The 13,188-nt window shown below is 42.3% G+C and overlaps 1 pseudogene; it reads right to left on the minus strand.

Moving 5' to 3' along the window:
• Positions 1-11,182, minus strand: part of LOC142771812 (glycine receptor subunit alpha-2-like) — a 28,037-nt pseudogene extending 16,855 nt beyond the window's left edge.
• Between the last annotated feature and the right edge of the window lie 2,006 nt (positions 11,183-13,188).

Raw genomic sequence — 13,188 nt, forward strand, 5'->3', positions numbered from 1 at the left:
CAGAAACATGTGAAAAAGTGAAGCTTGGCATCTACTTGCTCTATTTGCAATTTCTATGTTTTTCTTTTTGTCGCAAAGTGCTATGCTCTAACTATCTCGTTCTGCAATGCTTCTTTCTAAGTTCTTGCTTTCTTTATTTGTAATCAAGAAAAAAAGAGAAAACGTGTGTCAGCGAGACGTCAATGGCGCTCCATTAAAATTAGATTGCATTTTTGTTGGGTTACAAGTACAATAAAGACATGTGGCGTATAGTCGCTCCTTCCTTACCACACGGTATGGCAGTGTTACGTTTGTTTGAAGTTCTTATTGGTAGTGCATATTTAAAGTTGCAATTCATTTGCACAAAGTTGTTCGTCGACGCTCGCGTTATCTTTGTTGTACCCATTGCCCCATCTTCGCGCTCTTTTTAGTGCAGTAACACGTACCTGCAGGCCTTTCAAGATGCCCTTAAGCACCAATTTCTGCTGCGGTCTTTCGTACGAGAGCTACCTGCCTTTCCTCTCCATTTCTATCTATCTCTCTGTAGATTCGTAGCGCATTTTGTCATCACTTATTAGATTGCATAAATAGCTGTTCTTGTGCTAGAGTAGGAGAAAAAACGTGTAATGTCTAGTAATTATAACTTCAGCGAAAACAACTTTAGAATTTTAAAAGCGGAAACCTGGATTAGAAGATAAGCAGCAATAGATTGCTGCTGTTTGCGAACCATTTGGTGTTCTTTAACGATCCCCGAAATGGCACACCACCCGGACCTTTCTAGCTTTTGTCCTACATCTTAACGTGACCACAGCGCCCGGGATATAACCCACGGACCTTTGCATCAGTATTCGCGATCCGGGAACATTCCAACGCCGAAGCGAATAATGTTTTCTTCGTGCAACGCGACTGTCAACGGCGACACAAAATGGAGATTGAAATAACTCGCCTGGCACTGCCATAGCCGCGATTGCAGGCGTATACGTTACTGCCAAAGGAGACATGCGCATTGAACTAGGCCCTCGTCGCTAGCGTCGTCTTTTGCTTAGGGTCACATGAAAATATCAGCCCTTAAGAGCCATCGTAAATTATACAGAAGGCACAGCCTAATTACAGGCTTAACAAGAAGGGGACGAGAACTTTGCATTGAGTGGCTTCTATTTTTAAAGCTGCTGACTTGATTCAGTCGTTAAGACTACTTGCTGAAAATGGTGGCACAGTGCTTGGACTTGTACGCAAGACCAAGGAAAAAAAAACTGCAGGGCCTGGACTAGCTGACGTTTTAATCGAAAAAAAACGGACATGAATAAGTTAATGCTGAACTGTGTACGTGTCAACAACGTCACCGCCTAATAGCAAGACCAGATTTTGCGCTTGTTCATAAGTGTATGAATTTGTAAAGCACCAACCGCGAAGCTGCTGTAATTCGAGGATTAACGTTTTTTTAAGAAACGAACATTGCGGCCATAAATGCGTGCGCCTCTAACATTTCTTCAATGTGCTGATAACAAAACCTTCAGAACTGCAGGGAACAGCGCATGCAGATGCCCAGAATCTGTGAGTCGGTCAAGCTGTAGTAACAGCTACAGAGCCAGCCTTGTTCTGGGCAAGAATTAACGGTTAATATATTTGTAGTCATTTTGGTGGTTACGCTTTTTTTTAGCATGTTGTGAGATTGTTACTTCTAAGGGATGACGATTATATACCACGCATCATGCCGTGCACCACAGTAGTCGGACAAACGGTGTAAGTCCACTGACTCATTTGCTAGCATTTCACCAATGCAAACATTAGCTACGTGCGGCAGATATTACTACGGCTGATAGCTGCAGACATGCTTCTTCATGATGTGGGTGGCAGTTTAGTATTGTTAGTCGTAGTTTCGAAGCTCATGCGTTAAGCTTTCATTTGATTTTTCACTACTCGGCCTGATCGTCATGGGGAAAGAAAGAGGAAGCTCTCGGGCATAATTAGCCACACGGTTGACCATGCTACGCCTACCTATCAAAAGCGTCTTGCGACGCTCTGGTAAATTACTGATTAGGGATTATTTCAGTTGACTTGACCCCGATCAAAACATGACCTACTATCGAAATAAGCTCACAAATATAACAATATAAACCCGTATCTTCATTATATATAACGCGTTCTCATTACCTAGTACACATGAAAGCATGTTGTCGCATACCATGGGCTTCCATTCCAAGCCCCACGGAAATCGACTCTATGATTTCATGTGTTTCTGCAGACCTAAAGCGTTATATTCACTCAATACGTCCTTGCCGATTATTTGGCAACATGCACCTAATGTTGACTTTTGATAATGAATGGATAGATAAAAGAACTTTATTATTGTCCAGTAGGCCACGCTTGTGCCCTAGACCAGTCCTAACGGTCTAGGACACAAGCGCGGCAGAATGGCTAAGTCTTTCGGTGCTAACGCTCCCGCGTTAGGACTGAAAGAGTTAGCCATTCAGCCGCTTCGCGGTCCCGTTCAACTGCCCTTAAGTGTCCCTTTAATGCAGGACTGCGTAAAGCTGCGTCCAAGCGTTCTTTAGTGTTTTCCTTGTCCCTGAGTAACCGGAAGCGATGCCAGAGCAAATGAGCGAGATCTATGGTGTCATCGTATTTTTGTCAAGTAGTACGAAAAGACAACTCCAGCTAAATCCAGTAAATAACAGCTGATTGGAGTATTTTCTTATGTATAATAAAAATAATTCCACCTACAGAGCTGTACTGACCTCACAGTTCAAAGATGGTAAGTGTACTTCTGTATTAAACAAAAGTAATTGTGATTTACAATAAAACCAACCTATTGTTTCCGCTTTGCTTAACCTGCATAACGTGTCTTGGGTACCACTGTTATCGGCACGTGACACAACAATGTTTCCTATCGATGTTTAAAAACTACATACATTACACAATAGATCAATAACTTCGATTTCGCGCAAAATTTTACCAATAACTGTTTATTGAGTGAAACCAGCAATCAGTAGAATTTACCCATATATTGCTATGTTACGGACAGTGAAACCATTTCACATGGAAACCACTTGAAAACCTAACGCATGATCCGTATTAAAAATCAGGATGGATATTTATCCTCACTCTAATGCTCGAAAAACACCGAAGCCCTCACTGAAAACGGACTGGCCCGCGGGCCCGCAATGCGTATGTTTACGAATTACGGTTACGTGAAATTGGGCCAGCCCAGCAATCATGTGTTCATACTTCACGGAAAGTGAAGGCTCTCGCGTTTCCGGTTCGGTGGGCAGGCATCCCGGCAGAAAGGCAGACGAGGCGGGCGGACGGTGATGCTGAGGCGATAGCAAGCGAGAGAGTGAATAAGCCCAGTGCCATATGCCTTCTCCCTCTGGAAGCGCTCGCGCCATCTTCACGCCACCAATGGATCGATAATGAACGCCAGTTGGCCAAGCGGCGTGGCAACCCAATGCGAGACCACCTCACCGTCTCCTTGTGAACGAACCGCAGAGATGGGTACAGCTGCGGCCTTGAAGGCTACTCGATCCAGTAGGTGCGGCAGTCATTACGGACCCATTCAGCGAGTTAACAACGCACCTTGTTCCACTGAATGCTCGCTAAGCACGGCATTTGTTCGCTAAAATGTTACACTTACATGCGCGAAAGAGTTAGGAATATTTGAGTCTTTTTTTTTTTGCTAGACAAAACATAAAAGCAAAATCGTGTACACTGCAGTGAAGCTAAGGAACGTACTAGGGGACGTTACTTGTATGTTTTAACTGAAATGTTGACATAAATAGAAAAATGCTAGGGCGTGTGAAGAACGAACTTTCAGCTTTCACGTAACACATATGAAGTTTTGCGGCTTGACCTACAGTGCCTTACACAACGAACGAAAAAAAAGATTAGGGAACCGACCTACGCGGTCGATCGGTTAGTAAAACTTGTTTTGGGCCTAGTTGGTTTATGTTCCCAGAGGTGCTTTAACAGCGCAAACACACACACAGGACAAAAAAGAGACGACACACACAAGCACTGACTACCAACTTAGCACTAACAGTTTATAGTCAGCGCTTGTGTGGTGTCCTTTTTTGTGTGTGTGGTGTGTCTGTGTTTGCGCTATAAAAGCGACACTCAATCAGTGGGGCGTTACCATTGCAGAATATTAGATAGATAGATAGATAGATAGATAGATAGATAGATAGATAGATAGATAGATAGATAGATAGATAGATAGATAGATAGATAGATAGTCAAGCGTTCAATGATTTGCCGAATTGCTTACCATGAATTCTTCGTCGATAGAATCCAAGCTCATGACCGTCACGTGGAATAGCACAACAGTTGGACGGCCTGCGTAAGCCAGAGAAAATAGACAGTGGTACTTTCTTGTATTGACTAATCTGTGGGGTTTAATGTCCCATAACCACCATATGATTATGAGAGACGCCGTAGTGAAGGGCTCCGGAAATTATTGACCGCCTAGGGTTCTTTAACGTGCGCGAATCTTAGCACACGGGCCTACAGCATTTCCGCCTCCATCGGAAATGCAGCCGCCGCAGGCAGGATTTGATCCCGCGACCTGCGGGTCAGCAGCCGAGTACCTTAGCCACTAGACCACCGCGGCGGGGCTGCTTTCTTGTATTGACACGACAGGTTGAAGTAGTGATAAGTTGTCAAAATACCTAAACACAGGTGCAGCGTGAGGTCGGCAGATATATACAGACTTTCCAAAGAATGAATACGTTTGTACTAACCACAGTTTAAATAATTATCGGTACTGCGGAATCACTGTTTGACAATCAATCAACAAATTGATTTATTAGTATGTGAGATTTAACGTCACAAAATAACTAAATTATTTAGAGAGACGCTTTAGTGGAGGACGTCCGAAATTTCGACCACCTGGGGTTTTTTTTAACGTGCGCCAGAATTTCAGCACACGGGCCTACAGCATATTCTTCTCCGTCCAAAATGCAGCCACCGCTGCCGGGATTTGATCCAGCGACCTGTTTAATCACCGTAATAGGTTTGGAATGTACTAAAAAGATTGTTTGTCCAGGTGCAGCCTGCGAAAAATCTTTCCACGCTTAATGATGTAACTTCAAGTCAATGCGTCATCTTTTTTTATGGGAACAGCTACACTATAGAACATAGCTAATGCGATAATTTGAAAACAGAATTACAGAGCAAGAAAAAAAAAAACTGAAGGACCCTAGAGGAGTCTGACACGATAGCAATATCATGTTCTTATTGTGTACTTGATATACTTGGTGCATGATAGCTTTTCGAATTTGCTATACACCCACTATGCGGCCTTAAAGAAATAGGCGCAGTAACGTGTGTGCCTTTTCTAATGGGTGACCGGCTTTAAGCCATGAAGTCTTTATCAATCCCAGGATATGAGAGTTTCTGGCAGTAGTGCTCGTCTTACACAAGTTAGATACAGCAATTACATCAGCTGTCATAATAACAGATTCCCTACCTCTCTGTGCGGCACTTTCTGTTGGTGCTGATAATAACGTAACAAAGGCGTTTCGTGCACTAGTACCTGCACATTTGAGAAAAGTACGATTAGTTTGGGTGCCTGGACATAAAGGTTTGTTTCTAAATGAAATAGACGACTCCTTAGTTAAGTCGTCTACCAGCGAACCAATTCTACCGCTCTGTCCATCATCCGCTTATGTGACTGCTGCTCGATTCCGCAGACGTACGCTTATGGAAGTCTTTAAAGGTTCAGCACTAACAAACTCTACAGAATATCGCCATTTATTATATCCCTGGCGAAGAGGCTTTTGCCGCACTCGAAAACAAGAAATAGCTATCACAAGGCTGTGTGGCTGGGTACCAAATCTAAATATCTATAAACACAGGTCTGCTCAGGCACCTTCGCCACTGTGCGCATTCTGTGATGAACTGAAAACAATAGATCATTTCTTTTTGACCTGCAGGCGGTTTAACACATTACGAAAAACCCTTTTAGAAATACTTTTACGTGGTATTGCTATGGACTTATCTGTGCCTGTCATTTTGTCTTTTGGAGCTTCCACTTCTGGTTTCTGTAATGCGACAGTGTGCGCAGCCATCCGGGACTATATTGATGAAACTAATAGGTTGACTAATTAACCAGTTTTATTTTCCTAACATGTCCACATAGTTATATACGTGTAAAATTAGATTATTGCTCTATTTAATTAATAAATTCGTTTATGTAAATATTTGTATGCATTACAATAAGCACCACACTTTCCTAGGCTATCGGTAATCCTTCTGTTATACCTCAATTATTCCAAGTCTGAACAGTAATGTTTAAAACAACTCGATTCTTGGCCAATCCCACATAGTGGGTGTGCGCCACTAACAATAGGTGAACGAAAACAACAGCAGCAGCAGCAGCAGCAACAACAACAACAACAACAACAACAACAACAACAACAACAACAACAACAACAACAACAACAACAACAACAACAACAACAACAACAACAACAACGTGCTTGCAATGGGCGCTCGTAGCACGCATTATTTCCGCAATACTTCATATTGCAGAGTGAAGCATGTATGCAGGACGCATTTGTTTGTGAAGCATGAAAACTACTTCCTCTGCATTTCTAAGCAGATAAAGTTATTTGCACTGTATCTAGAAGCAGACGAGTGCCCATGTGGCAGAACATCTGCTTGCCACGATAACGACTCGGTTCTATCTCTGCTAGGACACAAACGACCCTGGTTCGGTCCCCAATATGACCCGGGATTTCTTTATCTTGTATTTTATTTGCACCATTTTCGATCACTCGGTCACGCATAAGATTATAATTTTTCGCTCACAGCCAATGATGAAGACACCGACGTCGGAATTTGTGCGAAACGAGCTCTTCAACGCTATCGAGATATTATGTACATCTGAACTACGATGTCGCCGCATCTGGTGCGAAAACTATAGTTCCACAGGTGCACCTAACTGCTGCAGAAACATCTGAGGGTGGCAAGACTCTCCATACATCACCGGCAACGTGTTCCGATTGTCTGCACCCTCCAGCTGCTCAATCCAAGTGCCACTATTCTATTTTTCTTGCACGGCATCAAGCTGTGGCGTCAATATACAATCTATGACGAAGCTAAGCTATTAATTCTCACTCTTTATTCTTTCCATGCCTGATTTGTATTTATTACATGTCAGTTCATAATACTTCATGACATTCCGGTCATTCCCTGTTTCCGTTTTTGTTCGTCTCTGCCTATTTGCATTAAGTAAATCTTTTGAAAACATGCTGAACCCTGCTGATTTCCGGTTCTGCAGCCAGATGCCCCGATAGTACATCGCTACACTCTCCTTGTTATTGTTATGTAGCTTACCAATAATTAGTTGTTGAACTAACTGACAACAATTATGAACGCATACGAAGGTGAGCCTTCGTATCGCTATTATTTTCACGTACACATCCAGATCCCACATTATCACGTGACCAGTTGATGATGTTTTGTTTTATCTGCTTATTCATTTTCCAGAAAACAATAATTACTCTTTTTAGCCGGCCACTCTTCCTTCGTATTCATCGTAACGTATTTTTAAATAAGCGTTCTTTGTTTATTTTTCAGCGTCCTATTAGGCGTTTCTTTATACTTCTAGAAGTGTCATATAGATGTTATGCTGGAAGTACCAGTTCTAGTAAGCTGATAGTTTTACCCTTTATGGCAGCCCCTCTTTGCAAGGTCTTCCGACAATTAGGGTACTTTATGACTGTATGAACATACAATAGTTTACTGTAAACAACACTGTGTTTGTGTGTTCAATAGAGATAAAAATAATGCAGTGAGTTTAGAAGCCTAAATTAGAGGCATTTAATCCTTTCATCACTTGTAATGTCCACGGTCAGAACGTCGTGCCGTGAGGAGACGTCGTTCACGGAGATAGAAAAGCTAGAAACGTTTGCCACTCACCATTCTTCTTGGGGGGCGACGTCTTGTCATACTGTCGAGGGTCATCGGGAAGTATGTCCTGAAGCGTCAGGTTACACCGACAGCTCCTGAAACGGTTTAGAGCATCCAAAAGGCGTGTCAACGCGTTACTCCAGGGCAAAACTTCGAACAGTTGAAACCTACAGTTTATGCGTTGAACAAAGCAATGAGTGGGACCAGTTGGTGAATGTTCACAGAGGGAAAAAAAAGAAAAGGGGGACCATGACGTCACGCAGCCAGACTTGGTCAGCCAAGCTGTTTTGAAGTCGGTAGCGTCGACCCAACACGCAGCCTTCTGAGTCAAGACCACGCATGCAACAATACTTGCCGAGACTTCAAATTACGCCGTTGGCAGTTTTTATCTGAGACGCATTTTTTCGGTGGAAACCTGCCGGTTCACGCCGAAGCTTCAAAAATGGAGCGCCACAAAGCGTACAGAACCCTATGACACTCCCTCACGTTTTGATCTCTTGTTTGACCGACACGGTTGGCTTCACTCGTGTGACTAACACTCTTTTCTTTCTTTTTTCGTTTTCCATGACTGTTCATGATAGTTCAGCGCATAGTACTGCATATACTGAAGGAAGAATTATTCAGCAAACGTATGTGGTCCAGCTTACAGCTCTTTCAACACTGCTACCAAACGTGATTACATAGAGTGTTTTCAGGAAATGTAATCCAAACGTGATTACATAGAGTGTTTTCAGGAAATGTAATCATACTTATTTGGGTTTTACATCATGAAAGCACCTTATGTATATGAGGAATTAATCAGCTAGCTTATGTGGTCAAGCCTACAGCTTTTTTATCGCTGCTACGAAACACGATTATATGGTATATTTCAGGAATTGTAATCGCACTTGTTCTGGTTCCACATCCCAAAGCCACCATATATTTATGAGGAACGCCACGGAGGAAAGTTCCAGAAGTTTCGAATACCTGGATTGTTTTACCGTGAAGCAACACTGACCTCTTGCATTCCACCTTCATCAAACTGCAGCCATCATGATCGGTATTCATCACCGTGACTGTCGAAGCAACCATTCGAACACCATAAAAAATAGACGCTCAAGAAATATGTCCAGAATTCATTAAACATAAGGCACATGACACAATCAGTGGCTGCGTTCATAACTATTGTTTACTGTGGCGGCAGAAATCTTAAGACAGCTAGTGGCCTCACTTCTAATTAAAGGAATGATTAGAACTAACTTTACAGTTAGTGAAGTTGCTCGGGTGGCATGAGAGGATCGGTGCCCCACTTTGCCAATAGTAATTTGCCGCTTTGAGATTTCAAAAAAAAAAAACAGTGGCAAGTTTTTTAGCACAGTAGTAACATCAAAACACTATCACCAGTGAATCCGAAACCGAAACGCTAAAAAGTGTCCTTGCCTCCTCTTCTGCGATGAAGGGCAACAGTACGCGTACAAAGTTAGTATATGCAATGTCCATCTGAAATCCACCGGCAGTATGGCTCCGAAAGTCTCTAGAATACAGTCGAAGTTATGGTTCTACACTTATTCAAATTTCGTATTCATAAAACATCAGTGTTTCATCCCTGAAAGCTGACTGTAACTTATAACATTTGTCTCGTCTACAATTTGTTGAAACCATGTCATTACTTCACAAGTTTCATTTCTCATGCATTCCTTGATCGCTTTTAGCAAATCATTCCTTGAACTCACAAGTCTTCCCATACTGGCCATGTGCCACAGAACTTTCACCCCTGTGCCCGTACTAAAATATTTTATGCTTCTTTTTTTTCCTTAAAGCAGCACTACGCTGAAATGGTCTTTCCCACGAAGCTGCGGATATCACTACACCATCAAACTGCATTCGGGGCCTTCTAGAAGTAACTTGACAGTCACCATTGTGACAATCTAATTTATTGCATATTAACCCACTGTTTACGTCCTACCCTCCTTCCAGAATTTTCAATAAAATAAAAAAAGTTTCACGGCTACGGGGCAACTGCTGCTGGTGGTGGTGGTAGTGGTTAGAAGATGAGAAAAGGCACATAATATCTGCAACCCGGTCGGGAGCGCGGCGCAGTGCCTGAAACAATGCAGATGATGGCCTTCCCTAGAACGTCGGCAAGCTTCTACTCCCCTTCCTACTTCACTCATCTGCCCTAATCAGTGCCATACCGTGCCTCCGTGTTTCTCACCCTCACAGCGATTCTCCGCACCCTGACTTCACTTTCTTATTTCTTCCTATAGTATACTTTTCATTGCAAAACTGTTCTTCACCCTATCTTTTTCTTCCATTCCCTTCTCGTCAGCCTCAAGTCGGAGTAGCACGAAAAGCACTCTCTTTCTTCCTTCTTTCATTATTTATTCATTTTCTGCCATTTCCCTTTTCCGCCATTTGGAGTAGTAAACCCGGGGCAACTTAGCTATTCTCCTAGTCTTTCATTTGCTTCTCTCTCTTTCTCTCTCAAGTTCGAGTACACAGGTAATGCTTATATGATCAAATGACCAGCAGTACAACCACAATTGACATTTCACTAACACTACAGCTGCGTGGGGTCTTCTTCCAAGGAATTTTCGAGACCCGGCGTGGCTCTGGTGTAGAATACACCAGAGCCTCGGATATACATGATTGACGCGCAGAATTCTTGGGTTCGACTCCTGCTGTATCTTTAACATTTATTCCTTGCTTCCAACAAATAAAGGCTTCCAATGCTGGTTCTTATTAACACTCTTGCTATAAAATTACCACTCTCTGTTGTCACTGTTCCTCGCTATATATAAACTGTCAAACAATGGTGGCGTACACCCGCATAACATGGCCCGGGGTATACGGGTATGTGCCATACGTGTAAGGAGGAAAGAGTTTTACGTCGTACACGATGGCATTTTCGCATTAGTCATGTCATAACTAGACATTAGTAATTGCGAAACACTCTTAACCTTTTTTAAACACTTTCGTTCAACCAAAGTTGAGGAGGTGACCCCGTCAGTACCCAGACGTTTGCGGCAAGATAGATAGATAGATAGATAGATAGATAGATAGATAGATAGATAGATAGATAGATAGATAGATAGATAGATAGATAGATAGATAGTCAAAGTGTGCATGCAGTGCGCACAGTAATGCTTCGCATTTAAAATGAATGAATGGTTGAAAAGAAAGGAAAATCAACGCAAGCATGCCACGTATCTCACCATATACAGAGTGACATTCCCAACAGAAGCGCGCTAGCGACATTTCGCCACCTAACGGAGGAGTCCACGACTGCAATGCTTCCGCTATCCTCTGTAGCACCGCGCTTGCTGGATCAAGGAAAGTGGCCTGTCCCCGCCGAAGATGGCGCCAGCATCTGCACCGGAAACCACAAGAGTCACGTCTACATTATTCTTGCCACGTATGTGCTTTGGGGCACGGGCAGCGCTACACAAGGGGAATGTCCATGCGAAGACTGCACATGCATTACGAAAACGTGCAGGTTGTCCCAGAGGCTGCCTCCCGAAAACTATACTCGTCAAAGAAAATAGCACAATCATCATTTCTGCCATTTATAATCTGCTTTTTTTCATATTTATGGTATTGGTTAAGCCACCCTACTTGTTCGAAAACCACGATATGTCTCGTTGTTATTTTTTTGAACATACTAAAAACGAAAGCTTAAAGGCTGCATTGTGGAGATGTGTAGAAAGTACATACACATTGTTTCAGTTTCTTGTTCCTTACAACATAGAACATGAGACAAAAGGCGACTTGTGCCTAAACATCTCTTTTTTAGCATTTGTAAAAAAAGTAGTTTAGAAGGTTCTATTCGCGTAGAAGAACAAAACCAAGCTGTTTCCTTCCCATGTTTTTATCTGTCCAGATGTATCATTTCGAGATACACAGCAGTGCTTTTGCCCAAATGTATTTATATCTAAGTTCATTAAAGAAAACTCCTACAAATATTTGCTTACCCAAGTGTAGAATGTCAACAAGCTCCAATTCACAATTTTTCATCTGCATGTCTTTCGTTTGAACAACGCTTCAAGTTTACCCAAACTTCATACCACAGACGTTTGTGTTTACAGGAGAAAGCTGTGAGCGCCTTCCTTACAATTCTTTCTTTTCATTTGACGACGACATACGACTCAACATCTACTTTCAAAAGTTCTTTTTTGCAGCATTGTACTTTTTGTTTGGCGAAAGGCGGATAATGGGACGACGGCAGATGTGCAGCACTTCAAAATTATGTTTTTGCGCACATTTCAACGAAGCCCTCAGTGCGCTCAAGCAATAAGACCGTGGGTATATTTCCCAGGAGAGGATCTTGAGACTCATTTGTTTTTGTTTGTTTGTAGTGCTGGGCTGTATAGGTTGAGAGAATAACATCATTTTTTATTTAAGAGTTCATATATTCTTGCTCCTGTTAAAAAAAAAGCAATGAAGCTCTAGCTGGAAAGCTGTTCAGAGAGAACGCTCGAGGTGCAATTCCATTTTCTACAAACATACTTACGTTTCGTTGCTCGGGATGGAACACCATTTCATGTTTACGTTTCGCTCGCCTCTAGGATTCTCTTAGTGACGGAGTGCAAGTCTTGCAGTCCTATTTACTGCCACTCGCTTCTAAAGAGTGCTTCACATACGCCATTTTGTTTGGTACAGTTCTAGGAACACATCATTGCGCGTCGCTTCATGCAATCCTCGGAGAAAATGTACTGGCCGAGCTAACTAGTTTGTGTAATTAAGTCAACCAAATACACACTTGACTTAATGGGATCGGTTCACGTTTCTTTTCTCAAGCAGCGCAAAAGGCTAGGAAGGGGGGCACAAGAAAAAGAAGGCCACAAGACTTTTGCAGCGCTCATTTTTGTTTAGTTCCCGTTTTATACAATGATTTTACTATAGCAGAACTAAATTAATTGTGCTGCTGTCATTCTTGTTTCATTCGCAAATCATTTATTCAGGTTTTAATATTACGTAGTAAGAATAAGTAAGTAATTCATTCGGTCTGTAGTAGAAATAATATTTCATATTTCGGCTTACCACCTTTTGCTGTCAAGGTGGGCAAAGCAGGGCCACAGACCAAATTTTTTCGACAAAAACGGAGATGGCGAGGTACAACCAAACCTTAGCGATGTTTGTGCAGTGTTTGTATCTGTGCATGAAGCAATACGTATGCGAAATTGTGAAAAACGCGGAGGAGGCTTTCCTTCTTTCCACCTTGCCTTACTCCACTACATCAGACCGAATAAGAGGGCACAGTTTGGATGTTGTTGAAGGTAAACTAACTCATAGGGTTCATAAAGAACTTTTTGAGGCAAA

This window comes from Rhipicephalus microplus, chromosome 9 (genome assembly GCF_043290135.1).
Source record: "Rhipicephalus microplus isolate Deutch F79 chromosome 9, USDA_Rmic, whole genome shotgun sequence".
NCBI lineage: Eukaryota > Metazoa > Arthropoda > Arachnida > Ixodida > Ixodidae > Rhipicephalus > Rhipicephalus microplus.